This window comes from Eubalaena glacialis, chromosome 15 (assembly GCF_028564815.1).
Source record: "Eubalaena glacialis isolate mEubGla1 chromosome 15, mEubGla1.1.hap2.+ XY, whole genome shotgun sequence".
NCBI lineage: Eukaryota > Metazoa > Chordata > Mammalia > Artiodactyla > Balaenidae > Eubalaena > Eubalaena glacialis.
Window position 1 is genome coordinate 70809986 of NC_083730.1, and position 19283 is coordinate 70829268.

The 19283-nt window shown below is 43.0% G+C and overlaps 1 protein-coding gene across 3 annotated transcripts in view; it reads right to left on the reverse strand.

The window, feature by feature from the left end:
* Positions 1-19283, reverse strand: part of TTC28 (tetratricopeptide repeat domain 28) — a 594760-nt gene that overhangs the window by 38882 nt on the left and 536595 nt on the right. The window lies entirely within an intron of this gene.

Consider the following 19283-nt stretch of genomic DNA (forward strand, 5'->3'; position numbering starts at 1 on the left):
CATCCCCTGTGAACCCGCTGCAGGAAAGGGCTGGGCTGGCACCCAGGCTGCACTCCCTGCATCCAGCGTGTGCCCGACACAGACCGGATGCTCAACCACCATTTGCTGAACGAATGGCACCATTTGCTGTGTCCTGACTGCCAGCCGGGTGCTCCGCCAGCGCAGAGCTTGGGTGAGTGTGCTGTTTGGCAGGAGCCCCAGTCCATTCCAGCCCAGAACCAGTAATTAAGCACCTACCTGTGCCAGGCACCATGCCAGGTGGGGGCACACGCAGCCCCCAAAGGCATTTTTCCAGACGAGGAGACAAACATGCACACGAGTGGTTGCAATGCCAGGCAGAGGGGGACTTTGAAATGTAGGCTTGAGAAACGTTGCTGACTGGAGCCCATTTCCAAGCTCAGCATGATGGTGTTATAATTTTTGAATTAATAAATTCATATTTCCCCTGTGACAGACTGTAAAAGAACATCTCACAATGGATTTTAAATAAATAGAAGTACCCAGGAGTGCCCTGATTCATCAGTATGATTAAAATAACAAAGGGCATATTAAATGTAAAAGCTGTGTCCTATGGCCCTGTGAGGCCAAGACAGACGTGATGACATGGTCACGAAGGTGTCCGAGGGGGCGCTGGCCTCCCCCGGTCCTCACCGGGTCCAAGTCCACCGAGGCTGAGGCTCAGCGAGGGCAGACCTCTATGTGGAGCCCCGTCTTCCTTCAGCATCCTGATTACATCCAGACTTTGTGGAAATGATGAGTTATGTCTGGCCCACAGATGACACCCAACCCATGTGGCAACTTTGATTAAAGTCTCCTGCTGCCTAAGGAGCAGAGAGGAAGAGTGGAGAGCGCCAGGGCACTGGAGGCAGAGGACAGACTCACAGACCAGCCACGTAAGCCGCTCACATGCTGGAGAAGTGGGATCTGGAAAGGAACAGACTTCCTACGGCCCAGAGGGAAAAGGCTCGGCGCATTGAGATTTGGGTTTAAGGTGGGCATGGCCTGCTTCAAATGGCTAGGCTGGTGAGCCCGTGGCATCAAAATTACAGGACAGAGAAGGGGAATGACCCCCTCACCGGGTGGTCACAGAGCCAAATGAGACGCAGTGTGTGAAGCTGCTTAGTAAACCTGAAGGCTCTAAGTGAACGTCAGCCCTGGTGAGATGTCCATTTTATGTGTCAACTTGACTGGGCCCCGGGGGGCCCAGACATTTGGTGAAACGTTATCCTAGGTGTGGCTGTGAGGGCGTTTCTGAGAGATTAACATTGGAACCTGTAGACTGAGGAAAGCAAACTGCTCTCCCCATGTGGGTGGGCCCCATTCAATCCACTGAGGGCCTGAATAGAACAAAAAGGGGGAGTAAGAGAGCACTCCCTGCCTGCCTACCTGCCTTCGAGCCGGGACACGGGTCACCTCCCCCTTCAGATGTGGACAGATTGGAACTTACATCACCGGCTCTCCTGCGTGTCCAGCTCGCCAACGACAGATCTGGGACTTCTCAGCCTTCTTAACGGTGTGAGCCAATTCCTCACAATAAACTTCCATGCATGTGTCTGTGTGTGTGTGCGTGCACGTGCCCTATCTGTTCCTCTGGAGAACCTGGCATCAGGCACCAGATTCCGACTCAGCAGTGCTCCTTGCAGAAGGTCACACAAACGTCCCATCACTGGGAGAGGACCCCAGGGGCTGGAGCCCCAGAGAAGTGTCAGGACTGGGGCGGTCTTCAAGGACGGCAGAGAGGTACGATTTCTGAGCCAGCTGCTCTCCTTCATCCCAGAACCACACCGATGGCTGGTAAAGGCATTAGCCTGCCTTTCTTCCCAGCCACACAATCTGGACATGACCCTTCAAACCCAGCACAGTGCCCAGCATACAGCAGGTACGCAAAGAGGAACTGCTGAACGAATGCCTATACTGGAGAGCATTTTACAACACGCAAAGTATTTTTACACAGATTGAATCCTATCTGTCCAACAAGCCTGTGAGGCAGTTCTCATCATCTCCACTTTATTTCTGAGGAGACTGAGGTCTGGAGAAGCTGAGGAACTTGGCCAAGGAGCACTAAGTGGTAGAGCCAGACCTGACCTCCCCGCCCCTCCCCCTCTAAGGCTCTAAGTGTCTCACACATTCCAAGTCTCTTTCTGCTGGGGTTTGACTAGGGGAGGGAGGGGATGAATACAGGAAACAGGAACCAGGAAACTTCCGAGCACCTAAACAAATCACCATGGCTTCCATCCTGTTGGAGAGCAGGAGCGAGGTTTTATTCCTCTCGCCACCCCACGGGTGTCAGTCGACAGGGTGAGCAGCTGAAGGCTTAAAATGCTCCCTTGGGAGCTGAGGGCCCTTCACAGAGACCCTGGTAAATACCACTCAACAAGCTCTTCTGTCCAGGGACACATTTATCATTTGAACGCAACGGCCTGCTTGGAGCTGAGAAATCTGCCTGTCATTTGGTGCTTTGCAAAGGCGAGAAGAATTGGCTGGAACCGGTATCGGCCTCCATTATCTTGCAGCTCCGCTCGTGTTGTCAGCTGCGGACTGAGCCCTCAGGATCTCATACTTAATGGGGTTGTTTCCTATTTCCTGACCCTTCAGAGTATTAACACTGAAGGGAAAAACAAACAGGCGATGTCACAGATAAGGGAATCTCCCATTTACAAAACAAGCCTCATCTATACAGCAGGGATCCCGAGTGTCTTGCCATCAACGGTCGCCATATCACAATCACAGCCCCCTCATTTCTCTGAGAGACTTTCTAGAGATGGCATATCAGCTAGTCGGATGCCATTCACTTTGATCCAGCAAGGATTACTGAGCGGGACCTACGTGCAAGAACCACAAAGGCCAAACAGAAGAGAGTCTCACTACGCCTGCCTTCAAGGCACATACCATCCTGTATGACTAGTGACTACTGGCTAAGGTGGGTTAAGAAGGAGGCAGAAGGGTATCAGCCTGTAGCCAAGAGAGGGAGGGCATAAGAGCTTTCCTGGAATTAGCTGCATCTGAGCGGCATCTGAAGGATACAACTTTGACAGGTAGAGGCTGGGGTGGTGGCTGGGAGTGGGGGGATGGAACAGTATGAGGAGGTGTGGAGGTAAGACAGTGTGGGGACTCTCTGGGGCCCAGGGAATAGCCCAGGTGAGCTGGAGCAGAGGGAAAGAGTGGCAGAGAGGAAGGAGAGAGTGGTGGAAGGCCTTGAACTTGGAAGGCAGTAGAGAGCTGTCAGTCCAGGCCTCTAAGCAGGGGGTAGTGGGCTCAGGGCTGCTGTCTGAGAGACAGTCAACTGGCCCAGACTGGAGAATGCCGATTACACGGGAAGGAGAAAGTCAGGTGGCTATTACCAGCACCTACTCAGAAGCAGCCCTGAAGGCCCGGGGTCGAGCCCAGTGGGGACTGTTGGCCCCTAACACCTACTAGAAACCCCATTCTCAGGAGTTACTATTGTGTTAATACATTAATGTGCCCTGGGTCTCAACACGCCAGGTGAGGCAAGCTTTCCACAAGCCCTCGGGCTCTGAGGTCTGGGTAGTGGCTCCCTCCTCTGCCCCGAGCTCCCATCCCCTGTCTCCCTACAAATGGACAAGGCTGGCTGTAAACCCACCTTCCTGGTTCCTCCTCATTCTTTGCTCTCTATTGTCACCAACAATGGTTCTGCTTGTCCTGTGGTTGGGCCGGCTATCTCATTAGTCTAGACCTGTGAACTAGGGTGGCAAGGCTGAGAGTGAGAAAGTGAGAACTAACAGGAGAAACACTATCAAACAGAGAACTTATCTTCCTGAAACTCATTGAAGGGAAAGGGTAAAAGACAACTAGCAGTTAATTTATGGCAGATAGAGAAACTGAAAGTAGAAGCTAGTCTTCAGTGGAAGAGGAAGGGGTTCAGTTTGGACATGCTAAAAGTGCAGACAGGACACTGAGTTGGTGACGCCAAGCATGCAGATACTGATTCAATTATTTAGATGGTCTTCCTTCCAGAAGGGCTAGAGACTATTAGAAATCCAAGTCTGGTGCTGAGGAGAGAGGTTGGGACCAACTGTTTGATATCTCATTCATTTATTCACTTAATAAATGTTATTAAGAATTTGTTATAAATATCCTGCTATACCACGTTCTGGTTCTAGGTAAAATGGAGTAAAAACACATTCCACCCCACCTTTCCGACTGAATACAACTATAAATTCTTGATGGGCTGCACAGAACAGGATATCTGAGGAATGTGAAAAGTAAACAATATCAGGCAAATGAGGGAAGAAGACCAGAATTCAAAGTGCCACCAAATCAGTACTGAGCTTCACATTCTTTGTCCCTGTGAAATCCATCAGACAGGTCTCTCTGAAACCCCCAGATGTAGAAGCAGGAATCAGTGTGAACAGAGACCTCCAGGAGAAGCCCTCTGTTTATGGCTCAGAGACACTACAGAAAATCTCCCATTTTTCTTATTCTTTCATTTCTGTTCTCATGTTCCAGGCCACAAACAAATCCTGTCAGTTGACCTACTCTAAAATAATTGCTAATGGAAGTCATTCAGATAGAAGGGAAATGACACCAGAAAGAACTAGGAACATCAGCAAAGAAGGGAGAGTAACAGAAATATCAAATGTCTGAGTAGATATAATAGACTATTCTTCTCCTAACACTGGCTGCTGGAGTTTTATTTATTTATTTATTTATTTTTAAATTTTTTTATATTATTTTTTTTTTATTTTTTATTTTTTTATTTTTTATATTTATTTTTATATTATTTATTTATTTATTTATTTTTATTTATATATTTTTTAATAAATTTAGTTTTATTTTTTATTTATTTATTTTTGGCTGTGTTGGGTCTTCGTTGCTGTGCGCAGGCTTTCTCTAGTTGTGGTGAGCAGGGACTGCTCTTCATTGCGGTGCATGGGCTTTTCACTGCGGTGTTTTCTCTTGTTGCGGAGCATGGGCTCTAGGCGCATGGGCTTCAGTAGTTGTGGTACGCGGGCTTCAGTAGTTGTGGCTTGCGGGCTCTAGAGTGCAGGCTCAGTAGTTGTGGTGCACGGGCTTAGCTGCTCCGCGGCATGTGGGGTCTTCCCAGACCAGGGATCAAACCCATGTCCCCCGCATTGGCAGGCGGATTCTTAACCACTGCGCCACCAGGGAAGTCCCTGAAGTTTTAATGTAGGTAGATGTAGTACGTAAGACAAATACAAGATGGGGAGGGGTGCTGGTAAAGGTTCCCATATGGTGATAAGACTTTTATATTTCTCTTGAATTAATAAAGTATCAATAGTAAGTAAACTGCAGACTATAAAAAGTATATATATATTATAATCTCTAGAACAACTATTTAAAAAGCTATAAAAAGAAACATAGTCAAAGACACAAGAGATAAATTAAGGGACTTCAAAAAAAAAGTTCAAATAACCCAAAATAAGGCAGGAAAGGGGAAACAGAGGAATGAAAAACAGAGACTCAAACAAAAAACAAATATTAATATGACATACATAAATCCACACATATCAATAATTACATTAAAAGTAAATGGTCTAAATACAGAGACTGACAGAATGGAATTTAAAAACACAATCTAATTAAATGCTTTTACAAGAAATTCTCTTCAAATATGATACAGGAAGGTTTAAAGTAAAAGGATACAAAAAGATATATCACGAAAATAGTATTCAAGACAAAGCTGGAGTGGTTACGTTAATATCAAAGTAGAGGTCAAAGCAAAGAAAATTACCAGGGATAAAGAGGGACATTACACAATGATAAAAGGGCCAATTCACCAGGAACATAAAATGGTTCTCAATGTGTATTCACCTATCAGCAGAGCTTCAAAATACATGATGTAAAAACTGACAGAACTGAAAAGAGAGGTGGATAAATTGACAGAGATTTTAATACTCCTTTCTTAGTAGTTGACAGAACTGGTAGACAGAAAATCAACAAGATACAGAAGAACTGAACAATACCATCAACCAACTGAATATAATTGAAATTTAGAGAAAACTCCACCCAACAAAAGTACAACACATATTCTTGTCAAATGCATGGAGAATATTCCTTAGAATAGACCATACCTTGGGTCATAAAACAACCTTAAAAAATTTTAAATAATGCAAAATATGCCCTCTGCCCACCATGGAATTAGATTTGAAAGCAAAGAAAAGAAAGTTAACAGGAAAATCTCCAAACACTTGGAAACTAAACAACACACTTCTAAATTACTGTCAAAGAAGAAGCCTTAAGAGAAACTAGGAAAATATTTTGAACTGAACAAAACTGAAAATACAACATAAATTTGTGGGACATAGATAAAGCCTTAGAGATAAGTAAATAGCATTAAATGCTTACATTAAAAAAGAAAGGGCTGCAATAACAAGAAGGTGGGGGTAGCAATACTCATATCAGACAAAACAGACTTTAAAACAAAGGCCATAAAGAAAGATAAAGAAAGACACTATATAATGACAAAAGGATCAATACAAGAAGGTGACATTACACTCATTAACATAAAGGCACCCAATATAGGAGCACCTAAATACATAAAATGAATACTAACAGACATAAAGGGAGAAACTGATGGGAATACAATAACAGTAGGAGACTTCAACACCCCACTGACATCAATGGACAGACCTTTCAGACAGAAAATCAATAAGGCAACAGAGATCCTAAATGACACAATAGAACAGTTAGACTTAATTGATATTTTCAGGACATTACATCCAAAGGCACAGAATATACATTCTTTTCAAGCGTACATGGAACATTCTCTAGGGTATACCACATACTAGAACACAAAACAAGCCTCAACAAATTTAAGAGGATAGAAATTATTTCAAGCATCTTTTGTGACCACAACGGCATGAAACTAGAGATCAACCACAGAGAGAAAAACAAGAAAAAAATGATTACATGGAGACTAAAAAACATACTACTAAAAAACCAATGGGTGAAGGATGAAATCAAAGAGGAAATTTAAAAAATGCCTCAAGACAATAAACACACAACCATACAACATCTATGGGATGCAGCAAAAACGTCCTAAGAGGGAAGTCCATAGTGATACAGGCCTTCCTCAAAAAAAGAGAAAAATCTCAAATAACCTAACCTACCACCTAAAAGAATTAGAAAAAAAAGAAACAAAACCTAACGTCAGCAGAAGAAAAGAAATAATAAAGAGAGGAAATAAATAAAATAGAGATAAAAATAACAACAGAAAAATCAATAAAACCAAGATCTGGTTTTTTGAAAGGATAGACAAAATTGACAAACCTCTGGCCAGGCTCACCGAGAAGAAAAGAGAGAGGACCCAAATAAACAAAATAAGAAATGAAAAAGGATAAATAACCAATACCACAGAAATACAAAGAAGCATAAAAACAATTATATGAACAATTATATGCCAACAATTTGGACAATCTAAAAGAAATGGACAAGTTTCTAGAAACATACAGCCCACCAAAAGTGAATCAAGAAGAAATAGATAATTTGAACTGACCAATCACTAGAAGTGAAATAGAATCTGTAATAAAAAAAAACAACAAAACCTCCCTGCAAACAAAAGTTCAGGACCAGATGGCTTCACTGGGGAATTCTGCCAAACATACAAAGAACTTATACCAATCCTTCTCAAACTCTTCCAAAAGACTGAAGAGGAGGGAACATTCCCAAAGTCATTCTATGAAGCCAACAATCACCCTGATACCAAAACCAGACAAAGACACTACCAAAAAAGAAAGTTATAGGCCAATATCTTTGTATAGATGCAAAAATCCAAAACAAAATATTAGCAAAACAAATCCAACAACACACAAAAAGGATCATAACCATGATCAAGTTGGATTCATTCCAAGGTCACAAGGAAGGTTCAACATATGCAAATGAATGTGATACACCACAATAACAAAAGACAAAAACCACATGATTATCTCAATAGATGCAGAAAAAGCATTTGATAAAATGCTTCATCCATTCATAATAAAAACTCTCACCAAAGTGGGTATAGAGGGAGCTTATCTCAACATAATAAAAGCTATTTATGACAAAACCAGAGCCAACATAACACTCAATGGTGAAAAGCTGAAAGCCTTCCCACTAAAATCTGGAACAAGACAAGGATGCCCACTATCACCACTTCTATTCAACACAGCATTTTGGAAGTCCCAGCTACAGCAATCAGACAAGAAAAAGAAATAAAAGGCATCCAAATTGGAAGGGAAGAGGTAAAATTGTCATTATATGCAGATGACATGAATACTCTAGATAGAAAACCCTAAAGACTCCACACAAAAACTATTAAAACTGATAAATGAATTCAGCAAGGTAGGATACGAGATTAACATACAGAAATCTATTGTATTTCTCTACACTAACAATGAAATATCAGAAAGAGAAAGTTAAAAAAAAATCCCTTTTAAAATCCCGTTAAAAAAATACCTGGGAATAAACCTGACCAAGGAGGTAAAAGATTTATATGATGAGAACTATAAAACATTGATAAAGGAAACTGAAGATGATTCAAAGAAATGGAAAGACATCCCATGATCTTGGAGTGGAAGAATTAATATTGTTAAAATGGCCATACTACCCAAAGCAATTTAAGATTTAATGTGATCCCTATCAAATTATCCCATGGAATTTTTCACAGAACTAGAACAAACAATCCTAAAATTTATATGGAACAACTAAAGACCCAGAATTGCCAAAGCAATTCTGAGGAAAAAGAACAAAGCTGGAGGCATAACCCTCCCAGACTTCAGACAATACTACAAAGCTACAGTAATCAAAACAGTGTGGTATTGGCACAAAAACAGACATATAGATCAATGGAACAGAATAGACCACACATGGTCAGTTGATCTTCAACAAAGGAGGTAAACATATACAATGGAGAAAAGATAGTTTCTTTAGCAAGTGGTGTTGGGAAAGCTGGACAGCTGCATGTAAATCAATGAAGTTAGAACTCTCCCTCACACCATACACAAAAATAAACTCAAAATGGCTTAAAGACTTAAAGACATGACATCATAAAACTCCTAGAAGAGAACATAAGCAAAACCTTCTCTGACATAAATTGTAGTAATGTTTTCTTAGGTCAGTCTCCCAAGGCAAAAGAAATAAAAACAAAAATAAACAAATGGGACCTAATAAAACTTATAAGCTTTTGCACAGAAAAGGAAACCACAAACAAAAGGAAAAGACAACTTACGAACTGGGAGAAAATATTTGCAAATGATGTGACCAACAAGGGCTTAATTTCCAAAATATACAAACAGCTCATACAGCTCAATATCAAAACAAAAAAACAACCCAATCAAAAAATGAGCAGAAGACCTAAATAGACATTTCTCCAAAGAAGACATACAGATGGCCAAGAGGCACAAGAAAAGACACCCAACATCATTAATTATTAGAGAAATGCAAACCACAACTACAATGAGGAATCACCTTACACTGGTCAGCAACAACCTTCATCAAAAAGTCTACAAAGAATAAATCCTGGAAAGGATTTGGAGAAAAGGGAACACTCCTACACTGTTGGTGGGAATGTAAATTGGTGCAGCCACTACGGAGAACAGTATGGAAGTTCCTTAAAAAACTAAAAATAGAGTTACCATATGATCCAACAATCCCACTCCTGGGCATATATCCAGAAAAGATGAAAACTCTAATTCAAAAAGAAACATGCATCTCAATGTTCATAGCAGCACTATTTACAATAGCCAAGACATGGAAGTACCTAAATGTCCATTGACAGAGGGATGGATAAAGAAGATGTGTGTGTGTGTGTGTGTGTGTGTGTGTGTATGTATATACATATGTGTATATATATACATACATACACATATATACACACACACAATGGAATATTACTCAGCCATAAATAAGAATGAAATAATGCCATTTGCAGCAACATGGATGGACCTAGACATTATCATACTAAGTGAAGTAAGTCAGACAGAGAAAGACAAATATCATATGATATCACTTGTATGTGGCATCTAAAAAAATGATATAAATGGACTTATTTACAAAACAGAAACAGTCTCACAGACACAGAAAACAAACTTATGGTTACCAAAGGGGAAAGGGGGGAGGGATAAATTAGGAGGTGGGATTAAAAGATACACACTACTGTGCATAAAATGAACAGCGAGGCCCTACTGTATGGCACAGGAAACTATATTCAATATCTTGTAATAACTATAATGGAAAAGAATCTGCAAAAGGATATACATATAACTGAACCACTTTGCTATACACTTGAAACTAACACAACATTGTAAATCAACAATACTCCAATTTAAAAAAAAGAAAAAAAGGGCTGATATTAATAACTAAGCTTCCACTTTAATAAACTAGAAAAAAATAGAGTAAAATAAACCAAAACAAACAGAGGCAGTAAATAATAGAGCAGGGATCAATGAAATTGAAAAGAGTAAAACAATATCTTTTTTAAAAAATGATAAAGCAAAAAGTTGGTTCCGTGAAAAAAATTTTAAAAATCAATAAAATCTCTATCCAGGCAGACCAAGAAGAGAAAAGGCAAAATTTATCAATATTGGGAATGAAAGAGGAAATGTAACTATTGACCCCACAGAAATTAAAGGGATAAAAAAGGAATACTACAAACAACTCTACACATATGGATTCAACAACTTAGATGAAATGGATCAATTACTCACAAACCACAAACTACTAAAACGCATCCAAAATGAAATAGATAACCTGAATAGTCCTATAACTACTAAAGAATTGTATTCATAGTTGAAAACCATCCAAACTAGAAATCTCCAGGTCCAGATGGTTTCAATGGCAAATTCTACTAAACATTTAAAGAAGAAATAATACCAATTCTACACAATCTCTTCCAGGAACCTGAAGAAAGAACACTTCCCAACTCATTTTATGAGGCTTATATTACCCTGATACCAAAAGCAGACAAAGATAATATGGGGGAAAAACCCCTGCAGACCAATATTCCACACATCAAATGCAAACAGACATAACAAACAAAAAGTATTATACACCACAGTCAAAGGGGAGTATGGTTATTCCAGGAATGTAAAGTTTGTTCAATATTTGAAAAATCAATCAATATAATCCACCATATTAACAGACTAAAGAAAAAAATACATGTTTAAATCATTTGACGCAGAAAAGCATTTGACAAAATCTAACACCAATTCATAATGAAAACTTACAAACTAAGAATAAAAGAGAACTTCATCAACCTGATACAGAGCAGCTACAACAAGCCTACGGCTGATACCATCCTTTATGATGAAAGACTGAATGCTTACCTTGGGAACAAGGTAAGGATGTCAGCTCACACCATTCATATTCAACACAGTCCTGGCAGTCTTAGCCAGTGCAAAAAGGCAACAGAAGGAAATAAAAGAGTAAACAGATTGGAAAGGAAGAAAAGAATCTACTTACAGAAGACATTACTGTCTATGTAGAAAAGACTCTATACAAAAAGACTCCTAAAACCACTGAGTTTCACAAGGTTGTGGGATACAATATCAACACAAAAAACTCAGCATTTCTATATACTAGCAACAAACAACTACAAAATGAAATTTTTAAATGGTTCCATTTATAATAGCTCCAAAAATAAAATATTTAGGTGTAAATCTAACAAAACATGTATATGGTATGTATGCTGAAAACTACAAAATGTGATGAAAGAAATCAAAAAAAGATTTAAATAAAGGAAAAGACATACCATGTTCATGGATTTTAAGACTCAACATAATAATGACAGCAGTTTTTCCCAAATTGATCTATAAGTTTAACATAATTCCAGTCAAAATATCAAGCCATTTATGTTGCTGTAGAGAAGTTGATTCTAAAATTTATATGAAAAGGCAAATGAACTAGAGCAGGGAAAGCAATTTTAAAGAAGTAGAATAAAGTTGGAGGAATGACACTGCCAGATTTTAAGACTTGCTATAAAGCCACAGTAACAAAGATAGTGTGGTATTGGTAAAAGGACAGAAATATAGATCAATGAAACAGAATAGTGTCCAAAAATAGACCCATCTGAATATGGACAATTAACTTTAGACAAAGGTGCAAAGACAGCTTAGCAGAGGAAGTCTTTTCAATAAATGGTTTGGGAACAACTGGACATCCACATACAAAAAAATGAACCTTCTAAAAATGAACCTCAGACTAAATCTTACACACTATACAAAAACTAAGTCAAAATGAATCACAGATCTAAATATAACAATGTAAAACTATAAAACTCTTAGAAGAAAATATAGGAGAAAATTTTTGTGACCTGGGGTTAGTGACATATTTCTTAGATTCATTTCACCAAAAGCATGATCCAGAAAGAAAAAATTGATAAAACTGATGTCATAAAAATTAAGAACTTTTGCTCTGTGAAATACACTGTTAAGAGAAGAAAAAGACAAGCTATGGACTGACAGAAAATATTTGTAAACCACATATCTGTCAGAGGACTTATATCTAGAATATATAAAATATCTAGAATATATAAAGAACTTTTAAACTCAACAAGAAAACATACAGCTCAATTTGAAAAATGGGCAAAAGACTTGAACAGTCACTTCGCCAAAGAAAATATAAGGATGGCAAATAAACACATGAAGAAATGTTCAATATTATTTTGCCATTAGAGAAATGAAAATTAAAAGATGTCACTACACATCTATTTGAATGGCTCATATTTTTAAATGCTGACAATATCAGGTGCTGGTGACAGATCAACTGCAACCCTCATATACTGCTGGTGGGGATGCAAAATGGTATAGTCATTCTCAAAAATACTTTTCAGTTTCTTATAAAATGAAATACATATTTACCATATGACCCAGCAATTCCACTCCTGAAGAAATGAATTTATTTACCCTATTTACCCTAAAGAAATGGAACCTTATGTTACATAAAAACCTGTCAATGAATATTTATAGCAGTTCTAGTCATAACTACCCCAAACGAGAACCAACCCAAAGTTCCTTCAGCAAGTGAATGGATAAGCAAACTGTGGTACCTCCATACAATGGTCGCCAGGGGTTAGGGGTAGAGGGAGGTATAGGATATGACTATAAAAAGACAGAGTTATTTGGGTTATGGAACTTTTCTGTATCCTGATCGTGGTGGTGGTCACACAAATCTGTACATGTATTAAAACGCAGAGAACTGACACCAGAAGAATAAAATTTACTGTGTGCCAGTTATCCATTTATTGCCTCTGTGCTCCAAATTCATCCTGCGTTGCCTGCTCTGAGATAATGGACCACAGCCCTTTAAATATTTTTTCCTTTGCCAGTGGGCACAGTTCTGAGCATTGTCAGTAGGCAGCTCTGGAGAGACAGGCAGGAGGAAGGGGTTCTGCCCTCCTGGTTCTGCTGTGCTTGTTCGGCGGGCTCCTGCTGGGCAGGTGCCTTCTCCAGTGTCCAGTGCCTGCAGCTCGGGTGGTTTCCCCACAACCCCAGTTCTGCAGTGCATGGCAGCCAGCAGCCTCCAGTGGCCATCAACTTGCCCTGGTGACCACCCCTAGGGTGGTTCTGTAGTAGACTGAGACACCTCCCTGTGAACAGCTTCCCATAGCACCCTAGACAGCATATTTCCAGCAAATTCTGAGGGTGGATTTCCAGCAAGTTCCACTGGTGTGGCACCACAGCAACTTCTCTGCCACTGAGTGAGCCATGGCAGTGCCTCTCCAACAAGGTCCTCAGCCCTCGATGGGGGTGGGTTGGGTTGGGGCCTTCCTCCTCGGGTACTCAATCTCAGGGGTAGTGACTGCTCCTTACACCTGCTATTCCTGTATTCTTTAGAATACTTTTACTAGCCAATCCCTTTTCATTCTAATCTCTGTTATCTATGTTCAAATTACTGGGTGGTTTCTTGTTCTTGCTTTGATCCTGACTGATACATACCGTATGTTAATTAAAAAACATACACTAAATCCTGCTATTACCAAATCCTGAGAGGAATTCAGAAAACCAAGATAAACTTTGGTGCCACTCATTCATCCAACTGGCCATCAGGTCAACCAACCCTCAAAACCATTCATTGTGCAACCAGTGTGTGCCAGGCCCTTAGCTGGGGCTGGGATCACTCCAAATGAAGACAGCCTCTATCCTTGACAAACTAATCTCTGCAACACAAAAAATAAATTATTACATAGTGCCGTGTACGTGTATAGAGATAGATTAAATGAAGTATCAGCAGGGGATGAGAGAGAGAGAGAGAAAGAGAGAGGGGCCAAATATGAGAATATGAACGGATAAACAGCCAGTGGTTGTGCAGAGAGAGCCCCTGGAGCACTCAGACACATGGCCTGGTTTTGGTCACCCTTCTGATGGCCATGATCTGAAACAGAAGGAAAGGCAGAGAAGTGCCGGCTTTGCAGACAAAACAGGTGGTCACAGTTCAGCAAAGGGGAGACCAGAGGCCTGGAAGGAGAGAAAGGATGTGGGCTGGGTGGCAAGGTGGGAGAAGAGGAGACGGGAGGCTGCACAGAACTGGGAAGCTGGGGCTGCACTGAACACCTTTCTCCCTGTTCTGCCCACATTCCAGTCCTGTTGGCCCAGCTCTGGACCCTTGGCCTGCCTGCCTGTCCTGCCCCCTGGGCCTGACACTATCTCCCCACCCCTGTGGCTCTCTAGGCCAAAGGATTCTGGCTCAGACTTGCCTCCCTGGCCCTTTCCTGGACCCTCGATGGAGGTAGAGTTCTCTGTTCTTGCTCCAAGCCCCTGACTTAGCATTTGCCCAGCAGCCAGAGTCCTGGCTGGACCTCGCCCCAGCTCCCTGCATGGGGTCGGGCGGGAGGTTGAGGTTTAGATCATTTCGGTCATGGAGAACAGTGAGGACAAAGGTTAAAGCCAGTACAAGCTGGCCTAGGTGCAGGACGGTGGCACGGGTCCTGGTGAGGGGCTGAGAAGGGAGCTGGAGAGTCCAGCAGATGGGCAGTGGCTTCTCCATGGCACCCACCTGCCCTGCCAGCATCTGCTCCTGGGACCCTGTGAGAAGACCAGCGCCCCCTGCTCTGGGGAATATAAATCATGCTGTCGCAGAGGCAAGCTCCAAAATGCCGTTCACATGCAGCTTTCCCCAGAGATGGAAACGGCCCATCAATCAACCGCCACAGAGCCATGCCAGAGCTGTCCTACTCTCAGGGACAGGGCTTGGTTAGAGGCTCCAGAGAGGATTTTCATTTGCAAGCATGGCCTCCTGATCTCTCCAAGTACACGCTCTCTGTCATCCCTCTGACAGCTGTGACTGAAACTCTACACAAGCACACTTTATGTTTCAACAACCCTTTGCTAACTCATTCCTTCTTCGCCCCCCCACCCTGTCTCTAGACTTCTTTTGCACTGATAACCAGTTACTTGCCAAAGACCAATGATTTGCAACCCTGAAGCTAGAACAATGGGTGAGAAGCCCCATCTTCCGTTTCCGGTGCACAGGTCAGTGAGGCGGCTCCTGTGTCACTAGTCCCCATGTCTGATGGAATCAGCTCAAGGGCAGGAAATGCCCCTTCTTCCAAAACAAAGACCTCTTTATAACTGAAAAAACTTGAGGAGGCAAGAGTTAGTTCATTTGCTGCCACTGTGTATAATCATTTTGGGCTTCCTGATAACGAGGCCAGGTCTGACTGTGCCAGCACCCTGCGTTACAGGAGTCCAGAGCTAGGTGGCAGAGAATGTCTTGGAGATATGAAAAGATGCACAGAAGACAGGTACCATGGGCATTTACTGGGCTTTGCACGGCCAGTCAGCCAACAGCTGAAAAGACCAGAAGCTGAAAATACCAGAAGCCATTTAGCAAGAATCTCAGAAACTAAAGACATGCGACTTTGGGAACTCGAGATTTCTGAGACCTTTTGAAATTTTCCCATGTGAATTACTTGCTAGTCCCTGTCTGTTTTTTCGTAGTGATTATAAGTGAAACTTAAGATGAAAAGAGCCGGGGGCTTACTTTTAGGGACAGCAAGGAAAGGAGGAGCTGGAGAAGAAGCGTCCTACTCCGTGGTGTCTCATATAGAAGAACCAAAGAAACAGAGATGCTGATGTGAGGCTTTAAAGCAGGAAAACAGGCTATAACTTCAGGATGGGAGGAGGTGGTGGTGTAGTAGACAACTTTGGGGCATCTGCCCTGGTCATAACGATTCTACTTCTAGAAATTGCCTCCCTGATCCATAGGGCCACAGAGAAGAGTTCCTAGCACCAAGTTTATACCTGATGATGCCCACTGCTGACTGGACCAGAGATGGACATCTGCTCTAAGCGAGCCAATCAGATTCCTTTCCCGAGAATTTGTGTGTTGTAATTCAGGGAAAGCTGAGGGTGACTTCCTGTGGCTGTGAGCACAGCAGCTGCTTAGGGTGGCCCTTTTCTCACTCTGGGACTAGAAGCAAGGAGCAAAGCGGAGGGTCTGCAGCAGGGGGTGCACAAGGAAGTGGTTGAGCAGTGATGGGAACCAGGCTGCCCTGTGCAGCCCAGGGCTCCCCACAGCTTTCCTCTCCTATCCTAAGCTTGCCCTTGGGTTTCACAGGACTCCTCGTCCCCATAACCTTATTATAAATCCCCCTTTTTGGTTTAAGCAAACTTCTGAGAGGATTGTTGTTGGGGGACAGGAAGAGGAGGATTGAGAGGTGTCCTTGGAGACCTATGTGGCCTTACTGCAGAGGGCCAGTGCCACAGCTGCCCAAGTTGCCCTGGCATCATTCCACATTGTGGGGCACACAGAAGATAGGCCAGCCAAGAGTTCAGTGGGTAGGAAGAGTGTGAGCTGCACACCAGAGAAAGATGTGCCAGAATCACCCGGGAGGGCAGGAGCAAGGTGAAGGCTATTCTCAGAAAACCCTTCCCAGTGAGGCCACTCATATCATGTGCCAGACTTCACAACCAGAGGGAATTCGTACAGCAAGAGCAGACTCTGAGGTTAAATCCACTGGTTCAAGTCCACACTACTGGTGTCCCCCCCCCACCGCCTCCCCCCACCCCACCACAGCATTCACTGTCAGCGCTGCCCAGGGGTATTGCTGTTTCTTATCAGAAAGTCAAAGTCACTGTCACCTACTCAACTCGCTGGAAATGCTTATATTAGGATGAAACTAGGTTTAATTCCTTGCTCCTCTACTTGACTCTAGAAATTACTTTTCTTTGTGTCATCTCAAGATGGTAATCCACACTATTATCTAACAGTTAGTATTTACAGAACAAACCTTCTGTTGGTCTGAAGACAAATGATTATATTCACCTTCCAGGAATCTACACACACACACACACACACACAATCAGTAAGTTCTGATATGTGCTATGGTTGTTAAAGTGATATTAAAAGTCCTCTTCCGAAATGCCTTCTTAAAGTGATCATTTGAATTAAAAACAAAAAAGCCTCCTGCATTTGGGATCCAGAACAGTTTTAACTCAGAAGCACTTTGTGAATACCCTGAGTATATCACGGCCTGGAATTATCTAGTCTGTACTTAAGAGGAGGAACATGGGTTTTTTCCTAGCTTTTCTTCCTTCAGTAAACACAGTGATCAAACAAATGAGAAGGTTTCACTTCCACTACTAGCTCAATAGCCTCTGTGCAGGAGGATGGAAAGACTGTAATCAATTGGAAGGTCCCATTACCTGGTCTCTCATTTTTGAAATCTCTGCTGAGAAAGTGTTGGCAATGGAGAGCTCTCCTGACAATGCAACTCCAGAACCCTCTCCACTGTCGATTTGGCTTCATCACATCAGTAAAGACCCTTTCAGCCAACACAGACACCGTGTGCTGTAGTGGAAAGAGCCAAGGGCCAGCACTGGGGAGACCCAGGCTTGACTCCCCCTCTCCTGCTCACCACCTGTAACCCAGGGTAAGCAAGCCTCTCTTCTAAAGTGGGGATAATGATGGGACTGCTGAAATGATGGAACCAGCAGGCAATGGATGCTTTTCTCTTCCCAATTCTGCCAATACATGTGTGCACTGCATGAGAAGGAGACACACATTCACAAGCCCAGGTACATCCAGGAAAGAAAGTCATCCTGACCACACAGAATTGCTTTGAGCACCAAAAGAGAGCATAGGTGAAGCCCTTTGTAAAAGGCAGACTGTACAGTTAAAAGTTATCACTGTGTTGTACTACAAGCACTTAATAGGATTTTTAGCCATACCAATATGTGCTTTCCTTGGTAAAAACGCCAAAAGCTAGGGAAAAAATAGTATGGTGGCAATCTTGTTTACTTTCTTTTAACTCTAGAAGTAAAATATACTTGAGGTAAATATTTAAATTGGTTTAAAAGGAAACCAAGTGAGGATGAAAAAGCCCCTCTATCCCCCCACCAAGTGAACACTGCTCCTATCGTGTGGGCAGAGAAGCCTGTAGGATAGCCGCGCGCGTGCGTGCGTGCATGCGTGTGTAGGGAACAGAATGTCAGAAAGAGACCTTTTTAACTGAGGTGCCTGTTAACGTCACCACTGAGGGGCAGGCGCTCTGCCTCAGCTCCCCATGTGCGGATGCCCACAGGAAATGGCTCTGAGAACCTGCCCTAGGACTCTAGGACTCTTGGGTACCCAGCAAGATCAAGGGTCAAAGAGGGCCCAGAGAGAAGGGGGTAAGGAGACTCGTGAACATATTCTTTGGTGAGAGCTCCCCCCACACAGTGAGTCCCCATCACACCCTCTTGGGCAAGGAGTGAAGGGTGCCTCTCCCACCTCGAGCCTGGTGGGGGTGTTTTCAGGGGGTACCACTCACAGAGCCTGGAAATGTGCACCTGAAGCTGGGAGAGAGACTGGAGGGCCAGGAGCCCAACTCTTGCTGGGGGAGGGGGAGTCTCACTGTCCCACTCTTGCCCCTGCCCGGCTGGGGAGGGACCAGCCGGCACTGCTAGAGTTGGCTGGGGTCGGGCCCACTTGTGGTCCACAGGGAGGGGACAGCGGACATGACTCATCTCAGCTTCTGTCCAACAAGGCCACCTGGAGGCCCGAGGAAGTGCAGCACCGGCTGCCAAGGGCTGAGAAGGTATCTCAGGGAGCATGCATGAGAAAGATGGAGGACTAGAGGTACATCCACGTGGGTCCAGCAAGCTGCAGGGCAACTCCAAAGAGCCTTCAAAGGGCCCACAAAGAGCAAGATTCCACTTTAACCATGCGTCAAACGCAACATTCCCAAAGCCTCCTACCGAGCAGGAACAGTCTCCTTACCTGCCCTCCCACCACCCCTTGAGACAGCAGTGAGAACGGTGGATGGAGGCCTGTCCCTCACCCTCAGCAGCCTTCCAGCCCAAGGCAGGCCCAGGCGAGTGTCTCCTAGGCCATAGTGGGACCAACCC